Source organism: Neofelis nebulosa, chromosome 6, assembly GCF_028018385.1.
Source record: "Neofelis nebulosa isolate mNeoNeb1 chromosome 6, mNeoNeb1.pri, whole genome shotgun sequence".
In the NCBI taxonomy this organism is placed as follows: domain Eukaryota; kingdom Metazoa; phylum Chordata; class Mammalia; order Carnivora; family Felidae; genus Neofelis; species Neofelis nebulosa.
This window is the reverse complement of record NC_080787.1, coordinates 15637157-15652622: the sequence shown is the minus strand read 5'-3', so window position 1 is coordinate 15652622 and position 15466 is coordinate 15637157. Positions and strand designations below refer to the sequence as shown.

General features: G+C 44.9%; 1 long non-coding RNA gene across 1 annotated transcript; it reads right to left on the bottom strand.

The window, feature by feature from the left end:
- Positions 1–7714: 7714 nt before the first annotated feature.
- Positions 7715–14637, bottom strand: LOC131513411 (uncharacterized). The gene is made up of 3 exons (XR_009262567.1): positions 14199–14637; positions 10699–10788; positions 7715–8033 (listed from the first exon to the last, which is right to left on the bottom strand). It is a non-coding gene; the product is annotated as an uncharacterized LOC131513411 (long non-coding RNA).
- Positions 14638–15466: the final 829 nt, after the last annotated feature.

Sequence of the window (15466 nt, the reverse complement as noted above, 5' to 3'; positions counted from 1 at the left end):
CTGCAAGCAAAACTGAAAAGTAAGAACTGCTAACTACATTAACTGCTATCTCACTTATCCCTACAGCAGCCCCATTTATTAGGTGGTAATATGATTCCAAATTTTCAGGGGTAGAAAGTGAGGTCTAGAGCTGGAAGTGAAAGAGTCAGGACAAAGGGCCAGGATTGAGGGACTCATTACCCGGCCTCCATTCATTTTTGAGAGACGGAGAGAGACAGAGCATGAGTGGGGGAGGGGCAGAGAGAGAGAGACAGACAGACAGAATCTGAAGCAGGCTCCAGGCTCTGAGCTGTCAGCCCAGAGCCTGAGGCAAGGCTCGAACCCATGAACCATGAGATCATGACCTGAGCTGAAGTCAGACACTTAACCGACTGAGCCACCCAGACGCCCCCAGAGCCCCCTTTCTAATGGGCTTCAGACTCCCTAGCCAGTCCTTCCCTCTATGGCAGAGTTGGGATTGTTCAAATCAAGGTGGGCTGCAGAGGGATCTGAGAGACTCCTGGCAGGACCATCTTGGGCTTAAGAAAGAAGTTCAAGGAGACAGGAAGTTAGCACCAGATAGAATCAGTGGTAACCGGCAGCCCGTTACCATATGTGCATTTATTCAATGGCCAGTGAAGGCCTACTCTTTGCCGGCTACTGTGGTAGGTGCTGGCCAATTGAAGTCAGAGCTGGGGAAGTCTGCGGACAGGCATAGACACAATCACAAGGCTGGGAGTTTGGAAACAAGACTCCAGCATAGGAGGGATTAAAAACCCAAAAGAGGGTCTTGCTCTGGGACCTCAAATAGTGATCCAGCGCTGGAATTGGAGCAAAAGATACAGAGCAAGAGCCTGATTGCTAGAATAGGACTCAAGGTGAAAGTCAGCTGAGCAGCAAGTGTGGCTTGACCTTCAACTACGCCCCTGAGACAGGCTCAGCCTGAAGTTGATGGTCATATAGGTTGAGCCACTGTTTCTCAGACTGCAGGTCAAGACCCATCAGTGGTCGCAGAATTGGTTTAGTGGGTGGTAATGGGCACACTTTAAAATAAATAAGACAGACTAGGATGAAATAGAAGGGAAAAGAAGATAATGAAGTACACTGCACTTAGTAATGATTTTGGTTTTAGGTATATGTGTCATGTTGTGATATAAATTACATTCCTCGGGGCGCCTGGGTGGCTCAGTCGGTTGAGCGTCCGACTTCAGCTCAGGTCATGATCTCACAGCTTGTGAGTTTGAGTCCTGCATCCAGCTCAGAGCCTGGAGCCTGCTTCAGATTCTGTGTCTCCCTCTCTCTCTCTGCCCCCCCTCTCTTGTGCTCTCTCTCTCTTCCTCTCTCTCTCTCAAAATAAACACACATTACATTTAAAAAAAAATTTTTTTTAATAAATTACGTTCCTCAACGCCACAGGCAAAAGAAGTCTGAAGATTTCTGATCTGAAACTGGAGGATAGAGAACAGGAAGCCAGGTTAGTCATTATGTTTAAAATATCATCTGCTTTCCCCAGATGCCTGTGAACTAATATAATAAACCTACCCAGGTTGCGGTGTGGCTAGATGTGAATACATTAAATATTACAGCCTCTTTCGTGCAGACTTTCCACAGATGGCCTTGCTTGAGGAAGAAAATTGGGAAATAAAGATGGAGAGCCTTGAGAACTAAAGGAACTATGAGTTATTAGTTGTTTCCACACCTGCTGGATTACTTTATGTATCAACGAATGTATCACACAGATCACCAGCTTAGGAGTCACTGAACTGCTCTGCCTCCGTGAGACCAGGAATTAGGACCAGTTTTGAGGAAATCCTTCCAGCCTGCCTGGTGGGACCCTTATGTGGTCGAGTAATGAGGTTTTGATCTCGGTTTAGCTCCACAATTAATGCCAATGAACCTAAAATCTGGATCCCAGAACTTACCGTCATCTCTATTTCCACGTCTTCAGCTACTCACTAGACATTTTCACTTCAGATCTCCTACCCCCATCCAGTCCTATCCGAAAATTGTATCTTCTGTAGCCAAACAAGCTTCATCTGCTACTTTTTGTGCCTTTGTCAATAGCACCAAGACACTGTACTTGTCCGTCCCCAAGAGCTGTTCTAAATGCTTAAGACGTATACTAAGAGGGCGCCTGGGTGGCTCAGTCAGCTCAGCGTCTGACTTCAGTTCAGGCCATGATCTCGAGGTTCGTGAGTCTGAGCCTCACATCGAGCTCTCTACTCTCAGCATGGGGAGAGATCCTCTCCCACTGCGGGTCCTCTGTCTCCCTCTCTCCCACTGCCTGTCCCCCTCTCTCTCAAAAATAAATAAGCATTTAAAAATATATATATTAAGTCTTTAACCTATATAAAAGCCCTGTGAAGCAGATAATGTTAAAACCTCCCATTTTACACATGAGAAAACTAAGGCACAGAGAGGTGTATTAACCTAAAAACGCCCAAATCCACGTAGTCCATCTCAGTGTTTCCCAGGACTGTCATATTTGCTCCACATGCAATGTTTCCCTCGCCTAGAATGCCACCCCATCTGCCTGGTAGTTATAAAGATCCTACTTATCCTTCAAAGCCCACTTTCTAACATTCTTCCTTTTTTGTGACAACTTATCTTTCTTGAAAACTCCAGGTCTCTTCATAGTTATCTCTCTTGATTCCTACAACACTCACAGTCTTCCACACGTGAGCTGGCTTTTGATAACCTGGTTAACAATACAGTTGTCTTGTGTCTCCCTAATGTCCCATGTGCGGTAGTCTTATCTTGGAGGCAAGAACCATGCCATTGAACTGTTCGACATCCCTCCCCCTCACTTCTTTTGTTCTTTGCCATTTTTATTCCTCCTTCCCTTCTCTTCAGCTAAGCCTTGAAAACATGGAAGACGTGGACGATACTCCAGAGGTAACGAATTGACAGTAAAACTCATCATGTCATGGGTAGAGTGAGGAGGACTGACACATTCATTCAGGACATCTGCGGAGTAGCTAACAAGACAGAATTAGATGTGCAAGAGATTTCTTTGGTTTAATGTCTGTGACAGAAAAAGAGGCAAGAACCAGTGGAGGTAGGCACAATATCTAAAACGATGTAGGGCTGAGCCTTATGAAGGAGAAGGGGAAGGAAGGAAGGCTGGATGAGGAGAAGCTCAAGTTGCAGTAGAGCTCTAGGAAAATCTTGGTCTGGAAACCATGGAGTCTTCAAGCTAAAGTAGCCGGGGGGGGGGGGGTCTCATCTCACAGTACCAGAGCTGTCATGAGCCAGGTCATTGTCTGGAGTGGCCCAAGGAGAGCATGCCTGGGCATGAACGTAGAGATCGACTTGAAGCCAGCACTTGTGACCATCAGTCCCTTATTCTGGAATACGGGACACTGGATTCTCAATCAGGAATCCTACCTTCATGGGGCACCTGGGTGACTCAGTCAGTCGAACATCCGACTTCGGCTCAGGTCATGATCTCAAGGTCCCTGAGTTCGAGCCTTGCATTGGGCTTGCTGTTGTCCGTGCAGAACCCACTTCAGATCTTCTGTTCCTCTCACTCTCTGCCTCTCCCTCACTTGTGCTCTCTCAAAAATAAATAAATATGAAAAAAAAGAAATCCTACCACTGCATCTCAAATGTATCCCTCGCTAACTCTGTATCCTCACTAAAACTCACTGCTGTCCCATCATTTGTAAACTGGGAGTAACCAGTAACATAAGAGGGCTACTGTGCGAGCCACATGTTGGCAAGAAAATACAACGTTCGGTCTACACTTTGTGTACTTTGATCAGTTCTGTCTAATCATAGTAATCTGAACTTGAGAAATAGCTCATGGGTCATGACAAGCTCTATTCCAGCCAGTGATACTGTGAGAAAGGCAAGACAGCCAATCTTGGCCGTATGTACTGCCCTGTGGCTCTCTGAGGGACAGAATGGCTCTGGAGGGGACACTGAAGTGCCGAATTAAAGTGGGCCCACTTGTAGGTAGGGCCTGGTTAAACCCATGCAGGTGAGGAATCAATTCCTGAGGAAAAAATATGTGTAAAATCCAGTGGGTCCCAGTGACCCAGGTAGATATGACAGCTGGCCTAGGGCATCCACTCAATTTCGAGGCAGATTGACTAGGACCAGAGTCTAGTACATCACAGGCTAGAGTACCATCTGCAAACCTGAAACACAGGAAGTGAGTTCTGATCCCAAGACAGACGCTGATTGGCTGATTGACTCTTCCATGCCCCTCAAGTACAGGTAGAAAGGGGGTTTGAGGCAGACCCGGGAGATAAGGAGGCTCCCAGTAGAACTTGAGTCTGTCTAGGTAGGAGCTGAGGGTTCAACCTTCAGGGCCAGCCAGCTACTGTGGACCCTGGACACCAGCATCGGCTGAATAACTCCTTCCTTCCCTTATGGGTCCTGGCCCTCAAGACTAGCATCGAGTAAATAGTCACTTTTCTTCATGGAGTAGCATGTGGAAGTCAAAGCCAGGGGCAAGGAAAACTTTCCACTTTTCTATGTGGTACCGGCTTCAAAGAGTACCAAGAACATCCATAATCTTACTCCAGGGTCACCAGAAGTAGCAGCAAATGTGGAAAAAGCATGACCAATGTGCTGGACGTTGTGCATGCATGGGTACTAGAATCAGAAAAGAAATTAAACCTCGGCTCTGTTATGGGTTGAACTGCATTGAAAGATATGTAGGATTCCTCACCCCCACCCCCCACACACCTCATCATGTGACCTTATCTGGAAATAAGGTCTCTACAGAGGTAATCAAGTTAAAAGTGAAGTCACTGGGATGGCCCTAATCCAATATGACTGATGTCCTTATAAAAAGGGGAAATCAGGACCCACTCACATGCACACAGGGAGAACCCCGTGTGAAGATGAAGGCAGATTTTGGCTGATGTTTCTACAGGCCAGGGAACGCCAAAGATTGCCAACAATACCAGAAGTGAGGAGAGAGGCATGGGCAGATCTTCCCTCATGGCCCTCAGGAACCAGCCCCACTGACACCTCATCGTTGACCTCAAGCTTCCAAAAATGCTAAGACTAAATTTCTGCTGTTCATGCCCCACCCTGGGCGGCACTTTGTCACGGCGGCTCCAGCAAACATATACAGGTTATGCGAGAGTGTACCCAAACTGGTGTTCCTGTAGGAGAACAATGGAACATGTCCAGATGCCACTTCTTTACTTCAAGACTAAGTTAAGGGGCATGTTAGAAATAAGCCCATTGACCCAATCAAGAGAGGGATGCAGAGACTCCGAGCACAGTGAAGCCAGGCTTTAATCAAAGTTCTTGAGAGAGCAGGTGTCTGAGGGACAGGCACATTCCAGGCAGTTACAGCAGACAATTTATCTCCTAGCAGGCAAGTCCCTCCCCTGGTTCCTCATTGGCTGAGTACTACAGAGGTAAGTCCCTTCCCTGGTTCCTCATTGGCTGAGGTAACAGAGGTTACAGCCTTACCTGGCTGTCATCTACACCCATGTAAGGCAAAAAGTAGTCTGATTGGAACAAATGCACATACCCTGAGGTGACACAGAGACTTTCAGTCCCTCCTCTCTTTGTTCTTCGGCGCTCATTGCAAAGCTGTGAAAATAAGCCCATGTAACAGAGAGGGGAAGAAGAACCAGGAAGTGAAGTGTTTCAGGGTTTGGAACTCTATTATTGGGGGGGCGGGGGCGACGGGGGGGGGGGGGTGGGGGGGCGGCGGTTCTTACATATCTCCAATAGGTTGTAAACCTATTGTTAACTAGACAGCACAGATTTTATTTGGTATTTCTGAAAATGAATTCTCTCCCTTACTTCTCACAGGCACCTTCTCTGCCCTCTTCTCTTTCTCTTCACTGCTGCTGGATACTCCAAGGCTTATCCTGGACAGTTGTAGGGCTATGGTGAGGCTGGGGAGAGGTCAGGGTAGGTAGCTGGGTGAAGTATTGCAATTCCCTTTTGCCTACCTCACTTCCTGCCAGGAATTTGAAACAAAACAAAATAAGAACCAAATGCCAATGATCAAGCGACCTCTGTGTCAAAATGCCAGCTTCTGAGGCAAGGGGGGAGCATGAGAGCTCGGAATCTTTGAGAACAAAGAGGCCTTCGCTCACCCATTGATTTTCATTAGCACAAATGCAGCCCCCATTTGGGAATCAGAGGAGGAAAAAGCAGATCTGTGGAAGGCGAGGCAAGGAAATCACTGCCTAAAAATAGACCAGAGGCCTCACCACCCGGGAAAATAAGGCGCCAGCCCCTGCTGCAAGTGTTCGAAGCCTGCATTCTCTGGGAGTGTGGATTTGCAGTGTAGACCCAAATTGTTCCAGCCTGCGACGCTGCGCCTGGTCTTAAATGGAATTGCTGTCTGTGCTAACTTTTGACAAGAGCTGGCAAGCTGAGCTTTTCTTTGAAATGTAGACGGGGGCGTCGCATTTGCTCTCACACAAGGCTTTCCAGCATGTGTGAGCTCCAGGGTTTGTCCATCATCGGGAGGGGAAATTGCCTGTGGTAGATTACCAAGTGGGGGAGAGGGGAGTCACAATCTCCATAGCAGAATGTAACGTGAAGCTCCAAGATTTTGAGGGAAGAAACCATTTTGACATGTCATGTTGTGCAAGCTAACAACATGTCTGTTCAACAGAAAAAAAAAAAAAAATCTCTGGTTTTAAATGATGAGAAAGCCGTGAAACACGATTTGAAAATTATGTCATGCCCTGCTTTGCCTTCCCCTCCAGGCAAATAAAAGTCTTGGAATAAAAAAAAAAAAAAAAATGTTTCCACTTATTTTCAAATCTTTGCCTGGGTTGCATCTTTAGTCATACATTCTGTCGAATATTACTCACAAGCTGCCTAAATGAAAGTTATTAGCATGAATGAATGCTCTTTCTTAATGGCTGGGCTCCGGATGAAGTCAGTGATAAAGCCCAAAACGGTCACATGAAGAAAAGCGATTAATAGAATTTGCCTTCATCTAACGGAAACTTGAACTCTGTGCAGGCGCCTGTCGAGGGAAATGAATATGGTGATTGATTATCAGGAAAACTAGACTGAAATCCTGCCCACGGTAAATTCGCGAGTGCCCCTCGAGCAGAAAGCCCCAAGTCCACAACCTCGAGGAATTTGCACAAATGTGTCACCAGGAAAGATCTGGCCCAATGCCCGGAAGCTGATGAGGTCACAAAGCTCATTACTCGGAAAATAAGCTGGGGGCCAGGCTCTCCTTCGATTGCATTTCACCGAAGAGTGGAGATCCCTCCCCATCATTAGGAGTAAAATGTGACTCCCAGGTGCTTAACCTGCGGAATCTTACAGAGATCCAACCTTCACTTTCATCCCACAGCCTGATTTGAACCGTGGCTCTTCCTGCTCTGTCTGGAGGCATCGCGGCAGTTAATGGGAGTGATTCAAATGATCCTACTCCAATTCCTGCTATTTTAAGAGACTTAGCTTTTCTTAGCTATGGATTTCTTCTGTCTAAATCTGCCCGACTGAATTGGAAGCCGCCCAGAATCATCTTCTTTGGAAATTACATTTGTGCATCTAGGGTTTATTTGTAGTGCCACCCACGCTCAAGCCACTTTTTGAGAAGTGCAGAGCAAGTCATGTGACAGTCATCAGTGTATTTGCACCCTTTTTTGTTTAAAAACATAATCTGCATTACAAATTGCACCAATTCCTGTATGTAGTAAGCCATCATTCAATAAAAAGCACAAATGTATGCCTGTCACATTCAACATAATAAACTGCAAGTAAATACATCTTTTCTTAGTCCAAATCAGTCAGTAAATGATGTCTTTATTTTCTCTGTTATGCACCAAGTTTGCAATCAGCTTTATTCTTGATTCTCTCAGGCCAAGCCCGCACAGCCTCAGAGCAGTGGAAGAACGTCCTTTTGTGAGGCGCCTTTGGACACCCGAGGACAGGAACGCAGCTGAAGCAATCCGCCCCTCCAGTTCGCTTTGCTTTACTCCGTCGTCATGGCGTCAATACCATCACCGTCTTCATCACAGCCACCATCCAAAGATTTCCTGCACGGTGTCTGCATCTGGGCGATGCTACAATACACACGAGACGTTGTCCCCTGCCGGCTACGCCTGAGTTTGCAAATGACAAAGGAGGGTAGAAAAACACCTTGTGCTTTGAAGTAGGACAAAACTGCGTTAGAAGCCCAGTCTTATCGTATCCATTAGAGACGTGACGTGGGTAGTATTACTCGCCCTCTGAGAGCTTCCGTTCTCATCAACAAGATGGGGGTGATAGGTACCCTCCAAAAGATACATGTGATGACTTTCATGACATGTGGGCTGTGCAAGGTACACAGTATCTGCTCCGTTAGATATGAACTGGTAACATGGACGTGTTCTTATGGGAAAAGGCGAGATAGCCAGGCTCTGCTTACTGTGGACATGTTATTAGGAGCTGTGATTATAATCATGCCACCGCTTGAATTCTGTAAAAGTGGGTAAGGCCAGCTGTGTCATCTCCTTTTTGTAGACCAAGAAACTGATACTCAAGTAGTCAGCCAGATTTTTCTGCTTTGAATTCGGATTCCTTTTTCATGAAGATTATGACCATCCCACTCCTCTCGTTTTGTCACTCAAACAATTCCAGCTCTTTGCTGCCTTACGATCCTTGTACTAGCTGATTTCTAGGCCTGGAAAATTCTACCCTGGGATTTTACATGTCTGGCTACTTCTCATAACTTAAGTTTGAATTGAAATGCCCCCTCCTCTGAGACATCTCCCTTGGCCACTCTATTTAACACAGGCTTCTCATCCCAGCCACGGCCTAAGTCTGCCCAGCACCTTTTACCCTCCCTGGACCTCAGGTGCTCTTAGCATGTGACATAATGGCTAAGAATGTGGGCTCAGAATCAGATGGTCTGTATTTAAATTTTAGTTTTACCCTTTACTGGTGCGTGGCCCTGGACGACGACTTAATCTTGCTTTCTGTGCCTCCGCTTCCTCATCTATAAAATGGGGACGATAATGATGTCACGGGCAGTATAAAAGTGCCCAGAGGTTTAAGTCAACTAACACACATAGAGCGTGTAGATCAACGTCGGGCACAGAGCAAACCCTCAATAAGTGTGGATTAAGCTTTTCGGTTACACGGCACACCTCACTCTCTGAGATTATCTCAACTGTGTGTGTTTGTTTACACTTGTCCCCACCTCCCTGAGGGCGTGGATCCTGCCTGTCATGCTCACTACTCTGTCCCTAGTATGTAGAGTGGCACATGGTGGGGCCCCATAGATACGTGTCGATGAATGAAAAGACGTTAAGCGTGTGCATGTTAGACATGTTATTGATAGTGCTTTCAATAATGCTAATAATGATGCTATCGTATTAGACCTGTGGGCAGAGATGTGATAAGAGAGAGGTGAGGACATGGTTGCTACATATTTAGGTAGGATTGTTTCTGGGGACTCTCTGCTTCCATTTCTCTGTATATGATGCATTTCTCCTCTCCGTGCCTTCCAGGACCCTCTGTTCCCCTCCTGTTCCGCCCTCGCGAGTCAAGCAGAGGTCTCACCTCACCAGCACCTCCACACGCATGCTCATGACCCACGGGTGTGGCTTCATAAACTGCTACAACTCAGGAAGAAAAAGTCACGTTGAACCCTCTAGAAATCACAGCAGATTTTATGCCAACTCAAGAAAGGCAAGCAGTGAGCCGACCCTATACGAAATCAGCATCCACCATAAAAATAGAGCAGCGTCCAGAAAGTGAGCCACAAGGAGGGGGCCTTGACAAAAGCCACTTCCACCACACCCCCTCACACACTCACCCACCTCTCACACCACAAAACAGAGACTCACGCATAAAACACATAATCACAACCTTGCAGATGCGGTGCTTTTCCATCAGTGATAGGAACTAGGCTTATAGAGGTTGTCCAGGTCAGTTACCCATGCGATATACGAAAACCCAGCCCATGGTCATGGTACCCTGGCCTCCATGTCTCCGACCAGACAGTCGTGGCCGCTGTCCGCATTCCTCACACATCACCATCTCAGGTACCTGTGCCCTCCTGCTTACTCTCCTCTGGACACTCCAGCTTTCTTCTGACCAGGATGACGTGTGTCCCTGTTTATCCAGGACAGCCCCCGTTTATACAGTGACTGGGGGCACCCCTTTTCGCAAGTTTCCAGTTTGGACACTAAATGATATGGCCCCCTAATTATGCTCAGCTTAACTGTGAGGCTCCGAAGATGCAGAGATCCCAATGGGGGTCATTTCTAGCGCCCCCCGAAAGGGTGCCTGCAAAGAGTCCACTGGCTCTTCCAAATCAACAGTAAGCTAACAATCTCCGGCTGTTCCCTTTCTAAAGGAACAGCAAAGAAATAGAAGAATGTTAAGGTATCAAGGTTATGGAAAAGGGTCAGAAGGCAGATGAAGTGTAAGAAAATGTAATGAACTATAACACAATAGAGAAATCGGAGGCTTACTTCCTTTGGCTTTCTAATGTACATAAGTAGGTGTATTTTGCCATTTAAAATAGGGGCAACCCTGAGAAGCTGCCTGTAAAATAAAGTTCTGTTTCTGATAACTTATGTTCCTGTTGAATTGCAACTTAAAATATGTCGTTTGGTGCTTATATATTCTCCTGGAACAAAGGGGCTTAAAAGTCTAATAAACTTTCACTTAAGTGTGGCTGGGGTGAATATGCATGTAGTTTGGGATACAACTAATGGGCATCAGTCCTCCCCCAAACTGCACATCCTTGCCCCACGGCACACTTATTTACACACTCACCGTGCACAGCAGAAGGTCCAGAAGATCAGTCTAACACTCTCCACGGTCTTCCCATTTGTGTTCTCCTCTCCTGAATAAGATTCTAATTTTCTGAAGCAGGAAAAAAGTTTTGTAGTTTTCTTACTTTTAATTCAATTTTTTCTATGAATAACACACGAATCCATCCTCGATGTAAAATATTCAAGTAACTCTGTATTTCCCCCATGCACCTCAAAAGATCCTGTTTATACTGGGCATAAAATAGGTGTTTAGGAAAACGCTAGTTTGGTAAATAATATATAGTTGTTCGGCATGTTTGGAAAAGCTCTGGGTAATGTGTAATTTGAAGGATTTTTTTCCACTATGAACTAATTCATATATACAAAAGAGGGTATAAATCGTATCTGTTGAGAGTACACTATACTGATAATGTGTATATTAACTATGCTGATAATATAGATGCTTAAATACTTATCATCCAGCTTGAGAAACAGGACATTACCAGTCCTTAGAACTTACCTTCTCGGCAAGTTTTACGTAAAATCACATTGAAATTTTGTTGGTTCAATATCTACGTATCCTTTTATTGTCAAAATATAGATACAGAAAACCACACAAATGTGTTAGCCTAGTGAACAATTATAAGGTAAAGAAATAGAACTTGGCCAGTCACCCCAAAGTCTCCCCCACATACTCTATCCCAAACACAGCTACCCCCCCAACTCCGAAAGCAACCACGGTCTTAAATTTTATACTAATCATTTTCTTGAGGTTCTTCATAATCCAAGTATAGTCTTACCTATTTGTTTTCATTTGCATACTGCAAAATTAACTTTCGGGGTGTACATGTCATTGAATTTTAACACCTGCATCAACATAGCTACCACCACAATTAGAGAACAGAGCCGTTCTGTCACTTCCAAAATCCTCTCATGCTATTCTTCAGAGCCAAACCCTCTCCCATTCCTAACCCCTATCAACCACTGATCTCTCTCCTTACAGTTTTGCCTTTTCCAGAATGTAATATAAATGGAACAATATGGCACGTAGCCCTGAGACTGGCTTCTTTCACTCAGCATGATGCATTTGTGATTCAGCCATGTAGTTGGTATCCTTTATGGTGAATCGTATTCCACTGCAGGGATCTCCAGTTTTGTGATTCCATTCATCCGCTGAAGGACATTCAGGTTGTTGACTCGTTTGAGTGATTATGAAGAATGCTCCCATAAATGTTCACTTACAGGTTTTTGAGAGCACCGATGTTTTCATTTATCTAGGGTAAATACTTGGGGGGGAACTGCTGGATCGGACTGTAAGGGTGTGCTTTGCTTCATAAGAAACCGTCAAACTCTTTCCTAGAATGATTGGCCATTTTACATTCGCCCCCGGCAATGCATGAAAGTTCTAGTTGTTTTGTTTCCTCACCATTACTCGGAATTGCAAGTTTTATATTTTGCTTTTTGCTTCAGCCGTTCTAACAGACGTGTAGTTGTATTTCATCGTGGCTTTAATTTTCATTTCCATGATGAGTAATGGTGTTGAACATGTTTTCATGTACTTATTTGACATCCCTTTATCTTAGAGAAGCATCTAGACAGATCCTGTCTTTAAATTGATTTATCTGTTAAGTTTTGAGAGTTTTTTTTAATAAATACTGGATCTAAATCCTTTGATGAATATGAGATTTGAAGATATTTTATCCAGGTCGGCGGCTTGTTTCTTCATTGTCTGCCATTGTCTTTCAGAGAGCAAAATGTTTTCATTTTTAAATCTTGATGATGCTCACTCTATCTTTTTTCTTTTACAGATTATGTTTTCTGTTGCCATATCAAAGAACTCTTCCTGATAAGATCATAAAGGTTTTTCTCCTGTTTTCTTCCAAAAGTTTTTAATTAAAAAAAAATAGACTTAACTATAAAGTCTGAGTGATGGGGCGCCTGGGTGGCTCGGTCGGTTAAGCGTCCGACTTCGGCTCAGGTCATGATCTCACAGTCTGTGAGTTCGAGCCCCGCGTCGGGCTCTGTGCTGACAGCTCAGAGCCTGGACCCTGCTTCAGATTCTGTGTCTTCCTCTCTCTCTGCCCCTCCCCTGTTCATGCTCTGTCTCTCTCTGTCTCAAAAATAAATAAACATTAAAAAAAAAAATTAAAAAAAAAAAATAAAGTCTGAGTGAAATTTTGTATAAAGTGTGAGATATATAGATGCCCAATTGTGTTAGGCCATTTGTTGAAAAGACTATCCTTTCTCTGTCGAATTAGTCTTTGTACCTTTGTGAAAAATAAGTTGACCATATTTGTGTGGGTCTGTTTCTGGATTGCATTTTCTATTCCATTGAACTACATGCATATCCTTATGCAAAAATCACACTATCTTGGTAACTACGAGTGACAAAATTTGGTAATGCGAGTTCTTTGTTATTTTTCAAAATTGTTCTGGCTATGTAGTTCCTCTGACGTTTCATGCAAAGTCTAGAATAAGTTTGTCTATTTCTGTAAAAAAAATCCTGCTGTGATTTTTCTTTTAATTGGGATCACATCGAATCTATAGATCAACTTGAGAAATATTGGCATCTTTACTATATTGAGTCTTCCAATACGTTAACAAAGCATGTCCGGGGCGCCTGGGGGGCTCAGTCGGTAAGCGTCTGACTTCGGCTTAGGTAATGATCTCGAGGTTCGTGAGTTCGAGCCCCACGTCGGGCTCTGGGCTGACAGCTCGGAGACCGGAGCCTGCTTCAGATTCGAGTCTCCCTCTCTCTCTGCTCCTCCCCCCTCGCACTCTGTCTCTGTCTCAAAAATAAATAAACATTAAAAAAATTTTAAAAGAAAAAAGCATGTCCATTTATTTGGAAATATTTCCCTTCTGGCCTTGTGATTGATCCCTGAAGGGAGGGGGTTGAGGGCAAGGCACTCTTGTTTGAGCCCTTCACCTATGGAATCTGACAAGTGTCAGAACTGAGTTGAATTGCAGTACATCCAGCTTGTAACCAAGAATTTCTTGGTGGTGTGGGGAATATCTCCCCACCCCAAACACACACACACACACACACACACACACACACACACACACTGGAAACAGTACTACAAATGTTTTCATTAGCTATAGTTCTTTTTTTTTTTTTAATTTTTTTTCAACGTTTTTTATTTATTTTTGGGACAGAGAGAGACAGAGCATGAACGGGGGAGGGGCAGAGAGAGAGGGAGACACAGAATCGGAAACAGGCTCCAGGCTCCGAGCCATCAGCCCAGAGCCTGACGCGGGGCTCGAACTCACGGACCGCGAGATCGTGACCTGGCTGAAGTCGGACGCTTAACCGACTGCGCCACCCAGGCGCCCCTTCATTAGCTATAGTTCTTAAAAGCTTGGCACAAAGTAGTCTCCATAGGTAAAATGCATTGTCTCATTACCCCAGATAGGACTGGTCCTGTTTAGATATAGTTGGAAATTGGAATCGATTATGTCTATATGGATGAAGTGCTGAGCGTTCTGTCTGCCCCATTATATCTCTCTCCCCAGACTGACCCAATGGCTGAAATCTCCTGCCACGACCTTGCCCGAGTACAGCTCAGGTAGCAGGCACGCAGCTGAGGTCCGAACCCGAATCTCTCTCATTGCGATGACAAAATCCTCAGCCTCTGCTCCACTCAGTCGTTTCCACATAGTTTCAGACACACATCAGAACGGCGGTGTCTTGACGGGACATGTTTTCCCAGCCTATCTTGGAGAAAAACCATATATTCGTTCCAAGCACTTTGCCCTTGGTTCCCGTTGCCAATCTCAATAGTCAGTTCTAGTGGTGCTTGAGTTTGCAACAACATGTAACCACGCTCTTAGCTTGAGCTATATTAAACCTGTAGGAATCAATCCCACGGATGCCAGCACGTTGGCCTGAGTTACCATTTTTGCCTTAGTCCTGTCCCGCTGCTTTGCTCCAACACAAAGAGCCCTCTTGAATGTTTTCCCTGCCAGATTGGCTGGGCTGCAAAGAATGCTACCCAACATTCCGTAGTCAGGCAGCATTGTTTGGTACTACACTCTAGTGTTTGCTTAGAACAAGGGTGGGGACATTTCTCTGTAGAAGGTCACTGACCATGGGAAAGGGTGTTTGGAGACTACTTAAGTGAAAAACAGATAAACATCAACTATAAGCCTCAACCACTTTGCATATAAAAAAATTTTAACAGGAAAACAAGGTAGAAGAAAACAAATAAAAATGGTGAAGTCTCAGGGCACCTGGCTGGCTCAGTCGGTAAAGCATGCAACTTTTGATCTCAGGGTCATGAGTTCAAGCCCCATGTTGGGCGTGGAGTGTACTTAAGAAAAAAAAAAAGAAATTAAGTCTCATATCATGGGTCTATTTAAAATTTTTTTTTAACATTTATTTATTTTTGAGACAGAGAGAGATCGAGCATGAATGGGGGAGGGGAGGAGAAAGAGGGAGACACAGAATCAGAAGCAGGCTCCAGGCTCCGAGCCATCAGCCCAGAGCCTGACGCGGGGCTCGAACTCACGGACCGTGAGATCATGACCTGAGCCGAAGTCGGACGCTTAACCGACCAAGCCACCCAGGCACCCCTCATGGCTCTATTTAAAGGAGAGATTGGCAGACAAGTAGAAGTAAGAAAGAAAATAGTGTTGGAAATTGAAAGAGAGAGAGAGAGAGAGATGACGATGAATGGAGTAAAACCCAAAGACTTAAGGAGAGCAATTGAATATACACACGTACACACACATATACATATATAGGTCCATGCATTCATACATACACATATGTATTCAATTGAATAATG